Source organism: Panthera leo, chromosome B4, assembly GCF_018350215.1.
Source record: "Panthera leo isolate Ple1 chromosome B4, P.leo_Ple1_pat1.1, whole genome shotgun sequence".
Classification (NCBI taxonomy): domain Eukaryota; kingdom Metazoa; phylum Chordata; class Mammalia; order Carnivora; family Felidae; genus Panthera; species Panthera leo.
The window spans coordinates 75,812,093-75,835,690 of NC_056685.1; the positions used below are offsets into that span (position 1 = coordinate 75,812,093).

The 23,598-nt window shown below is 42.7% G+C and overlaps 1 protein-coding gene, 1 long non-coding RNA gene and 1 other non-coding gene across 3 annotated transcripts in view; 2 read left to right on the plus strand and 1 right to left on the minus strand.

Annotated features, from left to right (window-relative positions):
* Nucleotides 1-680: 680 nt before the first annotated feature.
* LOC122224509 lies at nucleotides 681-2,211 on the minus strand. The gene is made up of 2 exons (XR_006204825.1): nucleotides 1,925-2,211; nucleotides 681-1,804 (listed from the first exon to the last, which is right to left on the minus strand). It is a non-coding gene; the product is annotated as an uncharacterized LOC122224509 (long non-coding RNA).
* A 686-nt stretch (nucleotides 2,212-2,897) lies between these two features.
* The window catches only part of LOC122224508 (tubulin alpha-1C chain-like), a 34,972-nt gene continuing 14,271 nt past the window's right edge, over nucleotides 2,898-23,598 (plus strand). The window contains 1 exon segment of the mRNA XM_042946417.1: nucleotides 2,898-2,915. The gene's annotated coding sequence lies outside the window, so the exon portion shown is untranslated.
* Nucleotides 21,221-21,305, plus strand: TRNAQ-UUG. Its single transcript has one exon. It is a non-coding gene; the product is annotated as a tRNA-Gln (tRNA).

Here is a 23,598-nt window from a genome sequence, read left to right on the forward strand (position 1 = left end):
TACAATATTTCCAAAACGTCAGCCTAGTCCTTCTCAGCCCAGTAAGCTTTCTGGGACCCATAGAGCCCATTTTCTGTCGTGTGTATGAACCCATTCTGGCCAGCCCAGACTGGAGTTCCAACAGGACATAAAAGGCCACCTCAGTTGTCAAGCACAGAAGTCATGTGTGGCTTTTGGTTTAAGAATCAGTCCAGCCAGCAGATGCTCTGAGTGCTTGGGGAGTGGCATGCCTATTTCTGATATGAGAACAAGCATCCTTTGTCTTAATTCCGCACTTAAATCTGGGATAGACCATTCTGAATGTCTTTACTTTTAAAGGACCTATGTTAAAATCATTCTTATTAGCAAAAAGTCACTTGTATAAAAAGGTGTGATTTCCCAGACAGCCTTTTTACTGTTGAAGGAATTTCTTAGCAGACAAAGGAATCTGCTCATTAAATCATAAGCCCTGTGAGAAAGAGATTCTTAAGCATAAGGTGCAGCACATGTAGTTGTTAAGTGGGATTCAAAACACTGTCTCCACTACCCCTTTCTGAAGGCGATCTCTTTATTTTTCTTTGCTGAAGAGGGGCACCTTTCTGAAAATTTCCCCCATGAACCCAGAATAAAAATGTGCAGCACATTAGAGTTCTAAAAATAATTCGACCCTGCGTTTCACAGAGTTCAGGGCTCCAAAAATATGCTGTCCAAATCATTATTGGCGATTACTTTATTTTGCCCTTGTACAAGAGGGGAAAGCAGCTGGGGAATGAGACTTGAGAGAGAGCCCATTTTCCAAGGAAGAACAAAGAACCGAGGGAGAAGCTGCTATGCTTTGTCTGAGCCAACTCCCTCTGAGGATTGCCGCAGGAAAGGCTTAGAGCTGTATCCCTGCCCATTAGTTTAGGGCCACTTGGTTCAGCAGTCCTGGCCATGTGGGAAGATGTGTGCCTACCTGCACAGTATTAATGTTATCAGCTGCCCTGTTCATGTAGCCTCTCTCTAGAGGACACTTTTATAACACAGTAGCACTTAGGGAGACATTCCCTCCTTTACTTCTGTTTCTCTGCTGATAAACAAATGTCAGGCTTCCCCTTGGATCCTGTCCCTGATTCACTAAGTTACTATATATTCTTTGCTCTTCTTTGTGCTCCAAACACTGAGCTCTCAGTGCTCATCTGGTTGGATCCAGATTGTGAAGCCTACAGCCCAAGCGATCACATACAGGACTTGGGGGCCCAACCTTCCTTTTCCAGGAGCCTCGAGAAGCCTTCTGTTCCAGCAAGGTCCCTAATTAATGTGTTTCTGGTGCTACTGGACAAAAGAGAGGGCCCTGTTTTGAACCAGAGCCTATAATTTATGCCGACAGCTATACCCCGATGGGAGATGGGAATTTTCATGTCAGAGGATAGGGACCCGATAAACAGCATGACTAATCCAAATGAAACCATCCACCTCTGGGTCTTTACTCCCTTACTAAAAGAAAAAACAGAGATGTGTGGTTTTTACACTTAATCCACTGAATCTCTGCAAGTGGAAGGGACTTAGCACATCATCTGGGCAATGTGGAGGGCATGGCTCTAAAGGAGAAAGCATCAGCTTCAAGAAGGGCAGCATACAGTTCTATGCGGCACAAAAAGGGGGAAGCTGCACTTGGGCATCATCTTGCAGGTTACAATTCCGGGCAGTCGCGCGGCTCCAGCGCAGAAGCACAACTCCTCATCTTTCTTCTGTGGGCTTCAGCCATAGGGGGAGAAAGGTGGTGCCACAACTCTCTCCCAGTGGATGATGATGACGTGTTCTAAGCAGATGATTGCGGAGGCTCCTGTCAAATGAGTGGAGAGAAAAGGGAAGTGGGGAGAGGAGGAGGGACTCAAGAAACAGCACTGCAACAACCCTGGAATAAAAATGAGGGGCCATTATGGGAAATGATAAGCACAATCACCTTGAAACTCAGTCCCTTGCCCGTTTTTTTCCAATTTGCTTCTGATAACCTCTTACAATACTTTGTAAATAACTTAAAGCAGCACAGGATAAATGAAAGAGAGCTTCTATCAGGTTCTATTTTCACTCTTTAGGACGGTCTTAAATAGAATTATCCTTTTAAGCTTCAGGAAGCATTAAAAACAGTCAAGCCTTTTGAAACACTGTGTACCAAAACCATAACGGTCCTGTAGGTTTCCCTTCTCGACAGAAAGGCTGCTCGGGCTGTGCCCATTACTTTCAGTTTCGTTGGCGGGGGGGGGGGGGGGGGGGGGGTATATCCTGTAGCATCCTAAGCGCAACGGACTTTGGAATGTTGGCTCGGTCCAAGCGGTCCCCTTGGCGACGCCACGGCCTCCGGGGAGATCCGAGCTGTTTCCCTCTTCCCCAGCAGGCGGCGCTGTTTTTCGCGGCGCCCGCCACCGCCACCACCCAGCTCGGAGGTCACTTCCGCCGCGGCCTGGGGAGGCTTCCCTCCTCTTGCCACTCCTTTCTGGTGTTTTTCTGAGGCAGGATTTGTTTATCCAGGGCTGCCTACTAACGTTTCTGAAACACTATGCTCTAATGATAGTTTATGCTACTTTAAAACTTGCTGCTTGGGTCCTCTGAAAAAGTGGAAATCTTAAAAAAAACATGTATTTGGGATTTCGTAATCACTGTTTTTTTTTTTTAACTTCTAACGCATTTCAACCTAGTTAAATAAAAAGGGTCTCTGACCCGACAAAGAAGGCAATAGATGTTGAAATTTAGAATGCTTCAAAACAAACAAACAAAAATTCCCCTTCCTGTTTATTCCAGATTCTTCCAGTGTAGAGAGCAGCTCACGAAAATTCAGCTGCGGCTCCATCTGCTGGACGCGCCGCGCCGCTGCAAGGCCCTGCCCTGGAAGGAGAGGTGTCGGCTGCAGGTGAAGAAGGCCTGGCCTTTTCCCCAGGAAAAGCTCTGGCACCAAGGTAGCATTCACATGCAGGTCTGCTTATCTAAAAAGAGACTAAACTGATCCTCTGTAATAAAATGGGCAGAGTTTTGAGGAGCCCTCAGGCCTAAATGTACTGGCATATGTTATATGAGTGTTCTCTTAGGAAAACCTGGGGCTTGAGGGAAAAGAGGAGGCGTGATTCATTTCATTTCACCCGCACGTCTCTCAGGTTGCAGGGCTGAAAACTAAAACTGTATTTTTCATCAAGGCACACAGGGAAGCAGCGGGGACAGAAGTCAAAATGTATTTGTTCTCCTGAATGGAAGTGATTTTGCTGAATGGAAGGAATTTCAAAGGTGAAGAGGGTGACAGAAATAAAATTAATCTGGGAATGGGGACGTGTTAGAATGTGGCCTTGGCTGTGGCTTGATATAAGGTCACTAAGCCCTGTACCATTTTCCAAAGTTGTGAGTCAGTTCTGATTTACTTGAAGATTTTTCTATTTAGGAGACTTCAGGCCCTTTTCCCACAAAGGTCTAAACCCATTTGCAAATGCATTTATATACATACTTCCACGCAGACGTTTTCACCATTGTTGAAAACTTTGTTATAGGCCATAATCAGAAAATGCTTGGGGGACTGATAGAAAGCAGAGTTTTAGAGCAGAACTACAGTTGGCCCATCCATCTGAAAAAATGTGGTATCACTGATAGGATACATTTCGAATGGAACAATGTTAGCAAACATAGTTCTGACCCTCCAGCGCTTGATGATAACTTTCTAGCACAAATGAACTTTTGTGTTCTGGGGTGAGTTTATAATGGTTTTCCTGAAAGATTAAGTAGGTTTACCAACAGTATAGTCTACAGGAACATAACTAGTTATGTGCATCCTCCGGGTCCATGTCATGTGACTTCCACATACGGTAAATGTTTTAAAATGACATCCTTTGGTGCTTCAATGACTAAGCCCTCATGGTTGAGACTTACCTGATTCTACTGCCCTAGTGAGTAGTTTCATAGAGAAAATGTTCAGCCTCCACATGGCCACTTGAAGAAGATACATAACTAAGAAAACAGATGAGAAATAAAATAAAAATCCACTGCAATGATGTTTGTATCAGAGAACAAGACTGCGTATTTTTTATGTTTTGAATCAACAAAGAGGTTTTGGGGTACCAAATTGTGACCAGTATGGGAAAGATTTGATGGCTGATACTACATCTATCACACCTCTCTCCTACTAATGTAGTTGTGGTTTTTAAGAGATGTTTACTTTTTGTAAGAGAGAGAGAGAGAGAGTGCGTGCGCATGCAAGTGAGGGAGGGGCAGAGAGAGAGGGGAACATAGGACCCAAAGCAGTCCCCCCCCTTTGATAGCAGCGAGCCCCATGTCGGCCCCGAACTCACGACTCGAACTCATGAGCCATGAGATCATGACCTGAGTCGAAGTCCCACGCTCAACCCACTGAGCCACCCAGGCTGCCCTCTACTATAAAAGGAGAGTCTTTCATAGATATGAATAGCTTGATAACAAATCAGCACTGTGAGTGATGGCATGAAGTGGAGGATCGAACATCCCTCAGTGAAGGTCCTTCCACAGCCTCTGGCTCAGGACAGTGAGGGACAGGATCAGAGGTGGAGCCGTGAGGAACCAGATACCCGAAGCCTTCACCGTCTTACCTCTGTTGTGGCACAAGGCAGTCCCTGGAAACGGAATGTTGTGTCTTCTGTGTTTCTACTTATTTCATTAACTTGTTTGTTTAGAGGGTGTCTCCATCCTTAGAGCAGAGCCACATATATAAACCACCTGTCACTTTCTTAACAGACTTCCCAAGAGTATTCACTTTGCGCTATTTCTGGTGAACTTAATATAAAAAGGCTGCCTGGTCCCCCAGCAGTCGAGCCTGGGGTTCAAATATTTTTGTTTTTGGAAAACAAGAGAAAATTTTTCTAGGGATGACCTCTCCCTTGACTTTTGGCCTATTCTAAATTGGGCTTTTGAGAGAGAGAGAGAGAGAATGTGACCAATCTCTCAAGAGCATGGAACAGATTGAACTTCATAGGAATTTCTATCTGGACCCTACAGTTAAGTAAGTGTGTCTCTCCAGGTCAAAATCCTGACTTCACGGAGGAATTGCCTTAACAGTGTCGGTGAAACTCAGTTTTGTTCTGTCAGCATAGATCAGTCCTTTTCTTTCCCCTTCCTGCAAAATGTCAGGCTGACTTGTGCTTAGCTCTGGGTCTTGGCTTTCTGGTCACTCCCTTTGAGACTTCCTTGAGCCCCAGGTGAAGGGAGGGTGCCCTCATGGCTCCCCGTCACAGTTCTGTAATATTATATCGTCACTGCTTATCTGTCTGTCACCCATACTAGACTCTTACATCCTATGAAAACAGGGTCACAGTTATCATTATGCTCATTTTCCATCTTCAGCACCTAATTAGTGCCTCAGATCACACAGATGTTAAGTAGGAACTCAACCCATGGAGATGAGAGGGAAGGGTAGGTATTTCCAAGGGAGGAACTGGCATGAACACAGCACAGGCATAGACCCGGAAGGGTGCCTAGGAGCATGAAGATAGTGTGGCTGCAGCCTGAGGGGGCTGACAGGAGAAGAGACGAGAAAGAGTCTGGGCAGTCGTGAATATTGGGAATGTTAGTGTAGGGCAGCGGTCATCAAAAGATGAAATAGTTGCAAATGATGACATTTCTGGTGTATTGTGTATTGGATAAGTGCTTTGCTTATATTTTCATCAAAAACACGGAGCCAGAGATCTAGTCCATTCTGCTTGTGGAGTATCATTTGGCAAAAACAACCTGCATGGCTTAAAGTTTAGCTTCATTTTTTTTTAGGTTTGTTTATTTATTTTAAGAGAGAGAGAGCATGTGTGCAAGTAGGGAAGGGGCAGAGAGAGAGAAGGAGAGAGAAAATCCCCGACATGGGGCTCAAACTCATGAATTGTGAGATCATGGCCTGAGCCAAAGTTGGATGCTTAACCAACTGAGCCACCCAGGCACCCTAACTTCATTTTTTTTTTTTTTTTTTAATTAAAAACACTATATTCCTGGGGCGCCTGGGTGGCGCAGTCGGTTAAGTGCCCGACTTCAGCCAGGTCACGATCTCGCGGTCCGTGAGTTCGAGCCCCGCGTCAGGCTCTGGGCTGATGGCTCGGAGCCTGGAGCCTGTTTCCAATTCTGTGTCTCCCTCTCTCTCTGCCCCTCCCCCGTTCATGCTCTGTCTCTCTCTGTCCCAAAAATAAATAAAAAACGTTGAAAAAAAAAAAATTTAAAAAAAAAAATAAATAAATAAAAACACTATATTCCTACAAGGAATTGTCTGCATCACAGAGGCTTGCCAGTATTTGTCCAGGGAATGAAATAAGGTGCTTCCCTGTCAGTGTTTCTTACTTGGCTCTCAAGAAATTCTCTCTCAAGTATAGTGCATTCCCATTTTATCCCTTCGTTTGGGGGCAAAGCACAGTTCAGATGGCTGAGGGGTGGGCCTGAGCAATTGGGAAGGGGAGGCTAGATAAAAGAAATCAGCTCAATGCCAGCCATTCCCAGGCAGATCACTTTCAGGAGAGGGTACATTTTGTAGTTCAGAATCTGGAAATTGAGCCACTTAATACTGTGCTGTCTATAGTATATACAGTTGGCCCTCAGACAACATAGAGTTAGGAGCACTGACTCTACCATGCCACTGAAAATCCACATAATTTGTGGGGCACCTGGTGGCCCAGTCGGTTAAGCATCCGACTCTTGATTTCGGCTCAGGTCATGCTGTCATGATTTGTGAGTTCGAAACCCGCATCAAATTGCACCATCAGTGCAGAACCTGCTTGGGATTCTCTCTACCTCTCTCTCTCTGTCCCTCCCCCACTCATTCTCTCTGTCTGTCTGTCTCTCTCTCTCAAAATAAATAAACTTAAAAAAAAAAAAAAAGAAAAAAGAAAAATGGGCCGCTTAGGTGGCTCAGTTGGTTAAGTGTCCACTCTTGACTTCAGCTCAGATCATGAACTCACAGTTCATGAGTTCGAGCCCCGCATTGGGCTCCATGCTGACAACGTAGAGCCTGCTTGGGAGTCTCTTTCTCCATCTTTCTCTGCCCCTCCTGTGTGCATTCTCTCTCTCTCTCTCTCTTAAAAAAAAAAAAATAAACTTAAAAAAAAAAGAAAAGAAAATCCACATAATTTTTAACTCCCCCCCCCAAACTTCACTACAAATAGCCTACCTTTGACCAAAAGCCTTACCGATAACATAAAACATTGATTAACACGTATTTTGTATGTTATATGTATTATGAATTGTATTAGTACAATAAAGTTAGAGAAAAGCAAGTGTTATTAATAAAACCATAACGAAGAGCAAATACATTCACAGCCCTGTACTGGGAAAAAACTTGCATAGAAGAGGACCTGTGCGATTCAAACCCATGTTGTTCAAGGCTCAACTGTACTCTCAGGATACCTAGACTCCAGTTTGAAGGCTGTGGTTTTATTTATTTATTTTTTTAATTTTTTTTTTAACGTTTATTTATTTTTGAGACAGAGAGAGACAGAGCATGAACGGGGGAGGGTCAGAGAGAGGGAGACACAGAATCTGAAACAGGCTCCAGGCTCTGAGCTGTCAACACAGAGCCCGACGCGGGGCTTGAACTCACGGACCGCGAGATCATGACCTGAGCAGAAGTCGGCGTCTTAACCGACTGAGCCACCCAGGCGCCCCATGAAGGCTGTGGTTTTAGAGAACCTGGATTTTATCCCACAGACCAATGGTCTCCAGAGTGGAGTATTACAAGGTACAGAGAGAAAATACTACAAATTCTGTTTATACTATTTTTATGTCATCCTCTTAAATTTCCTATATCGGTGGATGTTTATCACTTATGGAAGGTGGTAGTACGATATTAAAATAAATTATATGTGGGTATTAGAGGATGTGCAAGCATCGGTTCACTGATAAGCACATGGAATCAAAAAAAGTCTGAGGACCACTTTAGGTGCAGTGGAGAATCACTGAAGGTTTCAGAGTAAAGGAGTGACAGTGAGCATTATCATCGACTGTAGGTGATAGCAAGAGTGATAGCAAGCATAGAGGAAGATACGCAAAAGGACCATCCCTGCCTGTGGAGCGCTGGCAGCCTTGTTGAAAAAAACAAGTAACAATAGTGAATAATAAATAGTGCATCTCTAATTACAGGGATACCAATAAGGAGGAGATGTTAAGCAATGGAAAAAGCAATTGTTTTTTCTGTTTTTAAATTTTTTTTTTAATGTTTATTTTCGAGAGGGAGAGAGAGACAGAGCGCAAGCAAGGGAGTGGGGCAGAAAGAGAGGGAGACACAGAATCCGAAGCAGGCTCCAGGCTCTGAGCTGTCAGCACAGAGCCCGATGCGGGGCTCGAACCCACAGACCACGAGATCATGACATGAGCTGAAGTTGGACGCTTAACTGACTGAGCCACCCAGCCACCCCAATATTCTGTTTTTAAACATGGATTTCCTGCAGAAAGAACTGAACTTTCAGCAAGGCCCTAAATGGTGAAGGCCTCACCACACTATTTTTATTTCAAATTCCGAGCATTCTATTTGGCCATGTTCATTCTTCTCCATCTTTAACCCCCAAGTTGATGTTTTATTTCTGATTTGGAGGTGGGGGCGGGGGGGATGTTCTTCAGTTCTTAGAGGAATAAACACCTGAAAATGTGAGAGTTTCTTATTAAGAAAGATTTACATCTGTAGTCCTGATCTTTCAGACAATGCCCACAGTATAATGGTTAAAATGTCCAGGATAAAAGGAAGTTAGAGAAGTGATTTCAGTAGCTTCCCTATTTTTAGAAATTCTATAACCAAAATTCCCAGAGAGGGATTTTAAAAAGTTCCCAGAGAACATCATAAGAAGGCATAATAATACCTTACAGTTGTGGGATAATAGATCCCATCTCAAAGGATTTTCATGAACTTATCCTGTGTTTCCACCCGTCACGGGTCCGGTGAGTGTAAGGGCTAGAAAAAGGTCAAGCGGCATCCCAGACTCACAGTCTGAACAGAACAGACACTGTTGGAAAGAACCCTGAAGTGTCCGCCCAGACGCTTACTCAGACCTCACTGTCCTCACAAACACCATAGGCATTATTTTAGCCATTTAACAGAAAGAGAAACAAAACTTGGAGAAGGTAAGTACACTTGCCAAGTGCACAGTCACTAAGTGGCAGAACTGGAATTCAACCCAGGTCTGTCTATCTCAGAACCTGTTTTAGTGCCTGGAAGGCAACTGATAATTTTTGATGGGACAGTTTCCGTAGAGTGGTAGAGGGAGAAGACAGATGACACAGTGTTTAGTCACTTACTCTTCCTCAAATATTTATTGAGGAGGGTGGGACTGCCAACCATGGCAGAGTGAAGAGGTGGGATGGGCAAATCCTTTCCCTGAAAAGGCCATTACAAAGCTGGAAAACATTGATGAAAACAACCATTTTTAGCACTCTGGAAAATCGGTCAGAGGTATATAACAATACGAGAAGTGTCTGTGCTTGAGCCACAGGTGAAATTCAGTAATAACAGTGGGAATCTGTGGCACCTTTGCCTGGGGATGCTCCCACTTTCCAGCCCAGTCACCTGGAGATTTTGCCATAAGGACCAGCGGCCTTGCTGCCGCAGCGAAAGTAGGCTCACTTGATTTGGAGCAGGAGAGAGCCAGTGGTTCTGCTAACCTGAGGTTACAGCTGTGGTCGGGGCAAGTGTATTCTTGGATAAGATTGTGCACATTTACAGCTGAGAACAGAGGGCCTAAGATCACCCCACACTCCTGGCTGACCTTGAGGATTCTGGAATAGAGGAGCTATGAAAGGGCCCAGTGGAAAGTAAAAAGTAAAAGCGTGAACTTTGAATGTACTCCCCTCTCCCCACACAAATTCATTATCAGAAGACGGAAGCCTTATTGGCTCGAGGTGTTTGAGCACAATTTCCATCCCATGGTTTGCTGACCATGGGGCTACTTAGACACAAGGGTGACCCCTATGCAGCCAGACGAAAATAGAAACAAGAGAGGGGCGCCTGGGTGGCTCAGTCAATTAGGTGACCGACTTCAGCTCAGGTCATGATCTCACGGTTTGTGAGTTCGAGCCCTGCATCGGGCTCTGTGCTGACAGCCCAGAGCTTGGAACATGCTTCTGATTCTCTCCCTCTCTCCTGCCCCTCCCTCCTTGTGCTGTCTCTATCTCTCTCAAAAATAGATAACATTAAAAAATAATAAATAATAAAAAAATAAAATAAAAACAAGATAAAAATAAACTGAGCAGAGGTAGCAGCAGCCACACACCTCAGAGGGACATATTTTGTAGGTTTAACCCAGGCAAAGCACTAAGTGCATGACACAAAAGACAGCCTTGAGAGGGGAAAATCAGAATCCAGAGTTGCTACAATATGGTATTTAAAAATCTAGTTTTCAATAAAATATGCACGGAGATAGGAAAGTGTGACTCACCCAGGAAAAGTAAAAGTCAATAGAAACTATCCCTAAGTGTCCCCAGAAGTTGGATTCAGCAGGCAAAGACATCAAAGTAGTTATTATAAATATGTTCAAAGAACTAAAAGAACTCATGTTTAAAGAATCAAAAGAAATAGGACAATAACAAATCCACAAAGGTGCTTATTAAGGAAAATATTAAACATTTTTAAAATGTAATTTCTAGAAGTGAAAATAAGCAATTACTGAAATGAAAAACTTACCAGAGGGGCTCAAAAGCAAATTCAAGATGGCAGAAGATAAGAATCAGTGAACTAGAAGAGAGATCAACAGAAATTACCTACTGAAGAAAAGAAAGAATAAAAATTGAAGAAAAATAAACAGAGCCTGAGACTTGTGGGATGACATCTTACATAGTTGGTATGTGTGTAATGAGAGAGGACAGAAAGGGTCAGAAAATTTTTGGAAGAAATTATGTCCCCCCAACTTGGCAAATTTGATTAAAAACATTAATCTACATATCCAAGTAGCTCAACAAATCCAACTAGGATAACTACAAAGAGATCCACACCTAAATACAAGATGCAAACTGTTAAAAGCCAACAGCGAAAAGAAAATCTTAAAAGCATCAGGAGAAAAACCACCATCATGTAACAATGGAGCATCAGTATGATTAATAGCTAATTTCTCATCTGAAACAATGGCAGCTGGAAGGCAGTAGAATTGCATATTCAAAGTGTGAAAGAAAAAAACTATCGCCTAAGAATTCTATATCCCACAAAACTATTCTTTAAAAATGAAGGAGAGTTGGGGCACCTGGGTGACTGAGTTGGTTTAGTATCCAACTCTTGGTTTCAGCTCAGGTCATGATCTCATGGTTGGTGAGCTTGAGCTCCGAATGGGACTCTGTGCTGACAGTGCAGCTTACTTGGGATTCTCTCTCCCCCGCTCTCTGCCCTTCTCCCACTCCCACTTGCACTCTCTCTCTCTCAAAATAAATGAACAAAAAAATAAGTAAATAAAAATGAAGGAGAGGAGTGCCTGTGTGGCTGTCAGTTAAGCATCTGACTCTTGATTTCATGATCTCACAGTTCATGAGACCTAAGTTGGAGCCCCACATCGGGGTCTGTGGTGACAGCTTGGAGCCTGCTTAGGATTCTCTCTCCTCTCTCTGCCCTTCCCCTGCTTGTGTGCTCTCTTCCTCAGAATAAATAAATAAACTTAAAGATGAAACCATGAATGAGGTGTTCATGTTCATTTAAAAAGAGAGAGAGAGATGGGGCGCCTGGGTGGCTCAGTCGGTTAAGCGTGTGACTTCGGCTCAAGTCATGATCTCACGATTGGTGAGTTCAAGCCCCGCGTCGGGCTCTGTGCTGACAGCTCAGAGCCTGAAGCCTGTTTCAGATTCTGTGTCTCCCTTTCTCTCTACCCCTCCCCACTCGCGCTCTGTCTCCCCACTCGGGCTCTGTCTCCCTCTGTCTCGAAAATAAATAAACATTAAAAAAAATTAAAATAAAATAAAGAAAGAGAGAGAGAGAGAGAGATTTATTCCCAGATAAACAAATCTGAGGGAGTTTGTCTGTTGCTAGTAGGCCTGCCCTACAAGAAATGCTAATGGGAGTCCTTCAGGCTATTAGGAAAGGACACCAGATGTGGTAATTCAAATCCACAGGAGGAAATGAAGAGCACTGGAAATGGTAAAATATGTAGGTTACTATAGAGTCTCTATAAATACATATTTTCTTATTTCTTCACAAAAGCTTCTTTAAAAGATATGAAATCGTATAAGGTAATAATTTTAATTCTATATTGATAGGTTGTAATGTGTGTGATATATATGATAACAATGAGCAATGTGTATATTATTTAATATAAATAATATTATACTGGGGCGCCTGGGTGGCTCAGTCGGTTAAGCGTCTGACTTCGGCTCAGGTCATGATCTCGCGGTCCATGGGTTCAAGCCCCGCGTCGGGCTCTGTGCTGACAGCTCAGAGCCTGGAGCCTGCTTCAGATTCTGTGTCTCCCTCTCTCTCTGACCCTTCCCTGTTCATGCTCTCTCTCTGTCTCAAAAATAAATAAATGTTAAAAATTTTTTTAAATAAATAAATAAATAATATTATTATAATTTTTTAATGTTTATTTTTGAGAGAGAGAGAGACAGAATGTGAGCAGGGGAGGGGCAGAGAGAGAGAGGGAGACACAGAATCTGAAGCAGGCTCCAGGCTTTGAGCTGTCAGCATAGAGCCCAACACGGGGCTAAAACTCACAAACCACAAGATCGTGACCTGAGCCAAAGGCGGCCGCTTTTTCGTGATCTCCCAGTTTGTGAGTTTGAACCCCACATTGGGCTCTGTGCTGACAGCTGAGAGCCTGGAGCCTGCTTCAGATTCTGTGCCTCTCTCTCAAAAAGAAATAACATTAAAAAAATTTTTTTTAAAGTCTACAGGGGCGCCTGGGTGGCTCAGTTAGTTAAGCATCTGGCCTTTGGTTTTTGGCTCAGGTCATGATCTCACAGTTCATGAGTTCAGCCTAGTGTTGGGCTCTGAGCTGACAGTGTGGGAGGCATTTGCTCCCTTTCTCTCTCTGCCCCTCCCTTGCTCACGCGCATGCGCTCTCTCTGTCTCTCTCTCAAAATAAATAAAAAACCTTTTAAAAAGAGGGGCACCTGGGTGGCTCAGTCAGTTAAGCCTCTGACTTCGGTTCAGGTCATGATCTCACAGTTTGTGAGTTCAAGCCCCACTTTGGGCTCTCTGCTGTTAGAACAGAGCCCACTTCAGATTCTCTGTCCCTCTTTCTCTCTCTCTCTCTCTCTCTCTCTCTCTCAAAAATAAATAAATATTTTTAAAAAAGAAAAGTCGACAAAAGAATTACGTGGCACACTAAAAATATTTATTTAACACAAAAGATGTCAGTAAAGGAGGAAGAGAGGAACAAAAAAGAAAAGGGACACATAGAAAACAAATAACAAAATAGTAAATGTAAATCAAATCACATCAATAAATTGTGAAAGGTCTAAACACCCCAATCAAAAGCAGAAGTTGACAGACTGGATAAAAAGGCAAAATCCAACTATAATATGTCTACAAGAGACACCTTAGATTTCATGACGTCAATAGATGAAAAGTAAAAGGTTGAAAAAAGATTATGCTATGGATATAGTAACCATAGGAGAGCCAGAGTAACTATATTAATATCAGGCAAAATAGACTTAAGACCAAAATTTTTAAAAAGGCTACTAGAAACAAAAAGGGACATTTAATAACGATTAAGAGATCAACTCATCAGGGGGATATAATAATTATACATATGTACATAACAACAGATCTGCAAAATACATGCAAGTAAAAGAGGAGACGCCAGTACCCCGCTCTCAAAAATGGATGGAACAGCTATACAGAAAATCAGTGAGGACCTAGGAGACTTGAACAACACCATCAACGAACTTGACCTAATTGACATCTATAGAACTCTGACTGGCAATTGTAGAACAGACATCCTTCTCAAGCACAGATGGAATATTCTCCAGAATATATTATATGTTAGGACATAAAACAAGCATTCAATAAATTTAAAATAATTCAAATTATGCACACTATGTTCTCTGACTGCAGTAGAATTAAATTAGAAATCAACAACAGAAGAGTCTGGGAAACCCCAGAGTATTTGGAAAGTAAGCAGAGTTCTAATTAGTCCATGGGTTGAAGAAGATACCAGCAGGTAAATTTAAAAATATTTTGAACTGAGTAAAAGTGAAAACACAACATACCCAAATTTATGGAATGCAGCTAAAAAGGTGCTTTGAAGGAGACCTATGTCAGAAAAGAAGAAAGTTTCAAATCAATAACCTAAGCTTCTATCTTAGGAAAGGAAGAAATAAAAAAAAGAGTAAAACGTAAAAAGAGCAAACTAAACCTAAGTTAAGCAGAAAAGGGGAAATAAAGATTAGAGCAGAAATCAATAAAATAAAAAACAGAAAAACAATAAAAAAAGATCAATGAGCCAACAGTTGGTTCTTTGAAAATAGTGACAAACTTTTAGTTAGATTTACCAAGGAAAGAGAGAGAGAAGACACAAATTACCAATATCTGGAATAAAAAAGGGAGCATAAATGTCTACCTTATAAGAATTAAAATATTGTAAGGGTGTGTTATGAACAACTTTATACCAATAAGACAATTTAAGTGAAATGGAAAAATCCCTAGAAAGATAAAAATTATCAATATCAATTAAAAAGAAAGTGAAAACCCAAATAAAACTTATATCAAGTAAAAAAAAAATGAGTTAACACTCAAAAATCTTTCCACAAGGAAAAGCCCAGGCCCAGATGGTTTCACTTGTTAATCCTATTAAATATTTAATTAAAAAAATTTTTTTTAATTTGAGAGAGAGAGAGAGAGAGAGAGCATGGATGAGTCGGGGAGAGGGGCAGAGAGATGGAGAGAGAGAATCCCAAGCAGGCTCCACACTCAGTGAGGAGCCCGACATGGGCCTCAATCCCATGACTCTCGAGATCATGACCTGGGCCAAAATCAAGAGTCAGACACTCAACCGACTGGGCCACCCACGCATTCCCCCATTAAATATTTAAAGAAGAAATAATACCAATACTTGACAAACAATTTCAGAAAATAGAAGAGGGAATACTTTCCAATTCTTGTAAGGCCAGTATTATCCTGATATCAAAGCTGGACAAAGACACTACTGAAACTACAGTTCAGTATCCTTTATGAATACTGATGTAACAATCCTCAACAAGATACTAGCAAACTGAATCCAGCCACTTATAAAAAGGATTACATACCACTGCCAAATAGGATTTATCCCAGGAATTCACAGTTGGTTTAAAATCCTAAAATCAATTAATGTAATACACTATATTAATAGGATAAAGGACAAAACCCACATGATCATCTTAGTACATGCAGAAAAAATATTTGACAAAATTCAACCCATTCATGATCAAAACTCTCAACAAACTAGGAATAGAAGAGAACTTCCTCAACCTGATAAAGGACATCTACCAAAAACCCACAGCTAACATCCTATGTCTATTAACTGATGCATGGGTAAACAAAATATGGTATATTCACATAATGGAGTATTGTTCGGCAATAAGAATGAAGTACTAATACATCTACAATATGGATTAACCTCAAATACATGGTAAATGAAAGAAGCCAGCTGCAAAAGGCCATATATTATATGATTCTATTGGTATGAAATTTCCAGAAAAGGAAAATTTATATATGAGACAGAAAGCAGATCATTGGTTACATTGGGTAGAGAGCAAGCTTGACTGGGCTGCATGTCCATGATGGTCTGGCAATTGATGAAGGAATTGATGGCAGCCATCATGGAGACAGCTAACATAGATGGGAAGCCATTAGAAGGCTTTAAGCAGAGAAGTGTTATGATCTGACTTTTTAACAGGATCCTTCTGGCTGCTGTGCCAGGAGAAGACAGCAGATAGGCAGGAGGAGTAGAAGAGGCAGGGACAGTGGCACTGGTCCATAGTGGCTATAGTGGAGGGGCGCCTGGGTGTCTTAGTCGGTTAAGCATCTGATTTTTGGTTTTGGCTCAGGTCGTAATCTCATGGTTCCTGGGATCAAGCCCTGAGTCGAACTGTGTACTGACAGCACGGAGCCTGCTTCCGATGCTCTCTCTCTGCCCCTCCCCTGCTCATGCTCTGTCTCTCCCTCTCTCTCAAAAGTAAATAAACATAAAAAAAGGAAAAAAGAAAATAAAGGTAGAACAGTCGGGATTTTCTGATAGACTGATGGGAGTGATAGAAGAATAAGAGCCAGTGACAACTCCCAGTTTGGGGGCCCAGACGGCTGGAAGAATGGAGCTGCCATTAACTGAGATGGGATAAGGAAGGAACACGTTTAAGCAGAAAGTTTAGGAGCTTAGGTTTAGGAATCGGTTAGACATCCAAGCAGAGAAGTCCCACAGATAGTTGGATATACAGATCTGGAATTCTGGAAAGCATTCCAAGGTGGAGATATATAGATATATATGTGTGTGTGTGTGTGTGTGTGTGTGTGTGTGTGTGTGTGTGTATTTGGATATCTCTGGATGAGATCCGCAAAGGAGCTGGTGAAGATAGGAATGAGCCTAAGGGCCCTTGACATTAAGCGTTTAGGAGAACTGAGAGGAAACAACAGTGGAGACTGAGAAAGGACAATCAGGAAGAAAACCAGAAAAGTCCTGGAAACCTAGTCAAGGAAAGCACTTCAGCTGAAGTGTTTCACAGTGATCAACCGTGTCAGATGATGCTGATAGGTTAAATAAGATGAGAACTGAGAACTGACCATTGGATTTGGTAATATGGAAGTCATGGATGACCTTGACAAGAGTAGTGTTGGAGAAGGGGTGGGGGGTAAAAGCTGATTCCACTGGGGTCAAGGAAGGAGGGAGAGAAACCAGAGTCAGTGGTTGTAGATATTTCTTCTCTTTCAAGATAAGGAGAAAAATGGGATAGTAGCCACAGGCAGAAGTGAAATCAAGAGAGGTTGTTTTGGAAATGGAAGAATATGTCTTTATACTAAAAGAAAACATTGAATAGAAGGGGCAAGTTGAGGCAGGAGATAGAAAAGAGAATCACTAGACTAATATGCCTGAGTAGGCGAAGGTGGGACATAATATACAAGTGGAAAGGCTGGCCTTGAATAAGAGTGTGGACAGTTTAGTAGCTAGAAGACAGGCAAGACTGTACATGGGTACAGTCACAACTAGGTAGATTGTTAAGAAAAGTCATCTCAAATTTGGAAATAGGTGAACAGGATTACTGGGTATCTTTTTTAGAGAAGAACTGTGCTCTGGCCAGCAGGCCCTTGGGGATTACCTGATTTTCTTGGAGTGGTTACCTTTGCTTGACTTCTATTTACTTTCTATTTACTTTTTTTTTTTTAATGTTTATTTATTTTGAGAGAGAGAGAGAGTACGTGTGCATGGGAACTTGAGAGTAGGGGAGGGGCAGAGAGAGAAGAGAGAGTGAATCCCAAGCAGGCCCCGTGCTGTCAGTGCAGAACCTGACCCGGGTCTGGATCCCACGAACCGTGAGATCATGACCTGAGCCGAAATCAAGAGCCGATGCTCAACAGAGTGAGCCACTCAGGTGCCCCTCTATTTACTGTTGACTAGGATATTTTGCAGGTCTGTTTCTGTAGAACACTTATAGCAATGCAAACAGTTCTTGTCTGACAGAAATACAAATTATTTCTGTCCTGTAGAAAAGATAACCTCACAAGTTATGATTTTGGGGGGGGGGGGGGTATTTTTCCTTGTAGGGCATTAACCACTTTTGTATCTAACCTAGCAATCTTATTCTAATATTTATAAACACATTTCCTGATGAAATCTATCAACTCCTGTTCCTCAGATGTTCTTTGCACCAGCTTTAACATTTTTTTTTTTTTTTGGTTTCTTAGTTAATAAACCATAGACATATGTTTATTCTATATTTGTAAGAGTTGTGATTTAAACTTTTTGAAAATTATATTTTAACGAGGAAGGTGTATTGGTGGGGGCTTGTGGATAGTCTCCTCTGATTGCTGTTATGAACTGAGTTATGAAGTGAGAGTAGCAATGGGGAGGAAATTTGGGGTGTTTGAAAGTTGTGAAGAAGATATAAAAAGACTTTTAGGAGAGTGAGAAGGTGAGGAGGCTAAGGAAATACACTCTGACTGCTGAGCAATGTAAGGCCCACTGGAGGTTCTAGTCATGAATTTTAAATGGCTCCGTCAGCATGCCACAGCCATGCCTGCAGGCACGGGGTAGGCAGGGTTAGATGTAATCAGGTTTGAGGTTTTGCTAAGTGAGCACAACAAAGAAAATGGAGCAAGGGAGTTGCAGGTGTAAGCAAGAATGTAATTATAGTGATGGACCATAAAAGGAGAGACACAAGGAGGACACAAGGGGGGAAAAGACAGGAAAAGGTGGAAGGGTCAATGGCTTGTCAGTCCCTTTAAGGAAGTGTTGTTGGGATTGGCTTTCTCTTGCTGGAAAAGTGGAGGTGGTTGTTGGCCACTGGGATGCTTAAAATTGAAATCATGATGGGGGGAGATGTGGGTGGGGATGTTTATTGGAGCTAAGAAGTGAATGGGAGGTTGGAAAGAAAAGCACAAGTGTGAATAAAAGGGGAGAGATACAGGGTAGTAACTCAAGCAGGAAATGACACTATGGTAGTTTAGTCGTAATTTGTGTAGACAAAGAGTGAAGGGTCAGGAAAAGGAATAAAGCAAGATCCCAGGGGCTGTGAACAGGAATAAAAACTAGGGCACAAGTGCATGGGATTAATATTAATAAAATTAGAAGGGACCCTAATGAGACAAGAGGGAGGATAAAATCAGGAACAAGAAAGAAACCAAGACATTTTGTTGAGGATAGGATTGAAGCTGTTAGAGCTCAGGTTAGATCCCTTAATCCTATCACTAAATTAGGAATCTAGGTTATCTGCTATGAAGGATATAGAAGAGGTTGGGAGCAGCTGGTATGCCTTGGGAACTGAGTAAAAGAGTTGGGTAGGAGAAATCATTCGGCGGGGGGGGGGGCGGGGAGCAGAGAAGGATGTGAGAAGTCGAAGTCTTTGAGAAAGTTGAGAGATTATCTTAATTTCCTGTGTCTCTGTAAATGTGGAAAACACAATAAGCTTCTTATATGGGTTAATGTGTATAACGTACACGGATTACAAGGTTGATCACATAGAAATGTCACTAGTGTTGCCACCATAAGCACTACAGCAATGGTGCCTTTAAGTTCCTCTTGAGTTCCAGACCCCCGTACTTACACTTACTAGCCCTTGCTATTTGTGTGTTCAGAAGGTATCCAGAACTCTCTGCTGGAAAGCTAAAAACAATCTTACTTCAGCCTCACGTCAAAAAAAAACAAACAGAAGTAACCCCTAACCTCCTCCAGTATTTTCCATTATCAGCCCAGTCTCCAGAGATAGAAAATTCAAAGCCTTTTCATGTCCCTCACTCCTCAATCCGATTAGACACCAATTTCTACAGTGTGAACACCTCTCAAAGCTTGCTCCTCCTCCTCCTATTAGGATTGCTCACACACTGTCCAAAACCTTAGGAGGTTTACACGTTCCAAACTGGGAAGCCGGGGAGTGAGGCAGAGTGGTTATGTTCCCACTCCAGGCACAGAGAGAACCAGCTCTCCCAGGTCAAATTCACACACACACTTGAATGGCTAGGCTCCAATGGGCTTCCAGTCTCCAGATCTGGCTTATCCAGGAGCACAACCTGTGGTCCCACATAAGTACATGGGACCTTGTCTTAAACTACATCACTAGCCTAGACTTCTCCTTTACTTATGGTGGTGATTTTGTTTTGGGTCTCCATGTCCTTTTCTGCCACTGGGCTATTAAAGATCTGGGTTTGGAGATTTGGTCCCTTCCCACCATGGGATCCTTACACATATTGGTTCACTTCCTACCTCAGTTCCCACTTGGATGCCTAATAGGCGTTTCACACTTAACATGTCCAGAGCAAACCCTGATCTCCCTTTTTCTTATCTCCCTTATACCTACTCCTCCCAAAGTGTTCTTTATGTTAGTATGCACTCCATTTTTCCAGTTGTTCAGTCCCAAGCTCTTGGAGTCATTCTTAAAAAAAATTTTTTTTTTTTTTTACATTTTACTTATTTTTGAGAGAGAGAGAAAGACAGAGCACAAGTGGGGGAGAGGCAGAGAGAGAGGGAGACACAGAATCCCAAGTAGGCTCCAGGCTCTGAGCTGTCAGCACCGAGCCCGACGCAGGGCTCAAACTCAAACCACGAGATCATGACCTAAGCTGAAGTCGGATGCTTAACCGACTGAGCCACCCGGGTGCCCCATGGAGTCCTTCTTGATTCTTCTTTTTTCCCCACATCCAATCCATCAGAAACTCCTCTCCTATTCAGAATGGCCACTTCTCACTATTTCCTCTGCTACCACCCTGGGCTCCTGCCCAGATTATTATTGTAGCCACTTAACTGGTTGCCTGCTTCCATTTTCACCTCCCTACAGTCTATCCTAAGCACAGAGGCCAGAGTGACCCTGTTAAAACAAAGTTCTAATCGTGCCATGACTAGATTAGACCCTCCCAACAACTTGCAGTCTCACTTCAGAGAAAAAGCCAAATTCTTTACACAGCCCCTAAACCTACACAATCTGGGCCCCACTCTATCTCTGACTTTATCTTCTGTTGCTTCTTTCTCCTTCCCTCACACTGCTTCAGCTTTTGCCTTGGCCTCGACTGCTCTTCTCCCAGACACTTACGTGGCTTGGTTCTTCCTCCAAATCAGAGACCTCTGCCACATCAGCTAGGATGGCACTCCTCGTTACTCTCTAGCCTTCTCACTTGGCTTTACTTTTCTGCCAACATTGTATCTCTTCCCCAAATGCAGTATGAACTCCTTGAGTAGCTTTGTCTTGTCCTCAGCAACTAGTGCAGTGCCTAGCACACACTAGAGGCAAGATAGGTATTTATGGAATAAAAGAAAGAATAATGTAATTTTGCATTTCTAGATAATCTTCATGTTTTCCGAGCAGTATATAAGATGACTGAACTACATAAGGAACCTTTGGAGGCTGTCCACTCAGTTGTGCTATAAGTCGTATCCAGATCTCTCAAGTAACAACCCAGTAATCTATTTAGAAGGCTGTTTTACTTATTTTTTTAAAATTTTTAATGTTTTTATTTTTGAGAGAGAGAGAGTGAGTGGGCAAGAAGGAGACAGAGAGGGAGACATAGAATCGAAGCAGGCTCCGGGCTCTGAGTTGTCAGCACAGAGCCTGACACGGGGCTCGAACTCACAAATCGCAAGATCATGACCTGAACTGAAGTTGGATGCTTAACCGACTAGAAGGCGCCCCTAGGGGCGCCTGGGTGGCTCAGTCGGTTAAGCGTCCGACTTTGGCTCAGGTCACGATCTCGAGGTCCGCGGGTTCGAGCCCCGCGTCGGGCTCTGGGCTGATGGCTCAGAGCCTGGAGCCTGCTTCCGATTCTGTGTTTCCCTCTCTCTCTGCCCCTCCCCCGTTCATGCTGTGTCTCTCTCTGTCTGAAAAATAAATAAACGTTAAAAAAAAAATTAAAAAAAAAAAAAAAAGAAGGCGCCCCTAGACGGCTGTTTTAGAGCAGGTATTGTCCTCACACTGCAGAAGGGGAAACTCAAATACAATACAGCTAGGGACCTTGCCAAAGCACGCTGTTTAATCACACTAGAATCCAGAATTCCCAGTTCCTAGTAGTCCTATGGCTCTGAGGGTTTACACGCATGCCACTGAGGAGTCAATAAAGTCCTTACTTCGATATTTTGTTATTCTAATCTTTACTCTCCCTACGCACACCCTCCCTGGTGTGGAAAGACACTTAGTGTCTTTCCTTGTGTGTTTTATTCTGTCCTTGTCTCTGGAGGTCAGAATGACTCTGTTACTAAGTAAGTAACCACTACTTTCCCTGTCACCTGGACTTTGTCTTCTTTGGCTTCCATAACAATGTGTTTGGGGGCAGGCTGTGTCTTTGCTCAGGCTGCTCTAACAAAATACCATAAACTGAACTGCTAACAAACAACAGATCATAGCTCTGGAGTCTGGAAGTCGGAGTTCTAGATGCCAGCATGGCTGAGTTCTGGCGAGGGCCCTGTTCCGGGTTGCAGACTGCCATTTTATCATTGGATCCTCACATAACAAGAGAGCTCTCGGGGTTCCTTTTGTAAGGGCACTAATCCCATTCTTGAGGACTCCACCTCATGACCTAATTACCTTCAAAAGCCCTACTTCCTACTTCCATCACAGTGGAGGTTAGGATTTCAGTATATGAATTTGGGGGCACACAAACACTCTGTCCATTGCAGGCTGGGCCTTGACCAGAGGCCATGAACCAACCCCCTCCTCCCTCCTGCCATGGAATCAAGCAAACTAGCATCAGGGAAACAGGTTTCATAGCTTGTTAGGTGACCTACATTCCAGGTTAATTTTTTTTCCTTGGAACAACTTTGGTTTACTATTCAGCCATTTCAGGCAGTGTAAAGGGGAAGCGCATTCTGAATGTAAAATTTCTTTGTTTTGAGCACAAAGAATTCCTTCATTCTCTTTTTTCTTTTCCCGCAATATGTGAACTGGGCTCTGTCCCTTGGGTTTGGTACAAATAAACGGAGCTGCTGAAGGAACAGGGTAAGCAAGTTGATTTTTGTAGTTACAGGCTGTTCCACATAATCCATTTACAAGGTCAGCAGGGACTACAACTTACCAAAACAAAGAAGTATGTAATCTAAAATGAGGAGCTCTTGATCTATCAGAAAGAAGCAAAGCCCTTTGGGATTTCTAAATAACTTATATTCCTGACTCTATGGGAACAAAATATGTTGGAGGATAAGGAAAAAGGTACATGGATTAAAGGGTCAAAAAAGCAAAGTGCTATAAAAATAAAGGCTTTGAGTACAGGCACACATATATTATAGCCCTATACCAGCCTCCTTCCAACATTATGTCTTGTAATTGAAAAGGTTGGGTGCTCTCTCTCTCTCGCTCTAAAATAAGCAAACGTTTAAAAATAAACAAATAAAAATAAAGGGGTACCTGGCTGGCTCAGTGGGTTGAGCGTCTGACTTCGGCTCAAGTCATGATCTCATGGTTCATGAGTTGGAGCCCCACATCAGGCTCTGTGCTGACAGCACGGATCCTCTGTCTCACCCTCTCTTTCCTCCTTTCCTACTCTCTCTCTCTCTCAAAAATAAATAAACATTAAAAAAAAAAAAAGAAAAGTTTGGGGATCATTCCAGGTTTGGATGATTTGGGGAAATAAACATATAATTAAAGTCGTAGCTATAAAAGTGGTCCCATATTAATGTTTTTAGAGAGAAAACAGTGGTTCAGAAATGAAAGTCTTAAAACCGACCTCCTGAGGAAAGGGTTGAGTTTCCCAGAGAGGAAGACCAGACTGAAAACAGAATGAGCCAGTGTGTGGCTTTAGATAAGCTACTTAACCCCATGAGCCTCAATTTCCTCTTCTGTAAAATGGCAGTAACAGGAGTTCCTACCCCGTAGGGTTATTGTGCAGAATAAACAAGTTAAAGCAGGGAAAACCCTTAGTCTGGAGATTTTCAAAAGCCCAGAGTGATGGTGACACTGGTACTGGTGGTGGAGATACCAGGGGGGGGGGGGGGATGGAGAGTGGGGGCAGTAAAGGATCTGGGGACTTTTGTAACCCAAGAAATAGAAGGAATCAGGAAAGAATGAGTTGATTGGGATCAGATGGTT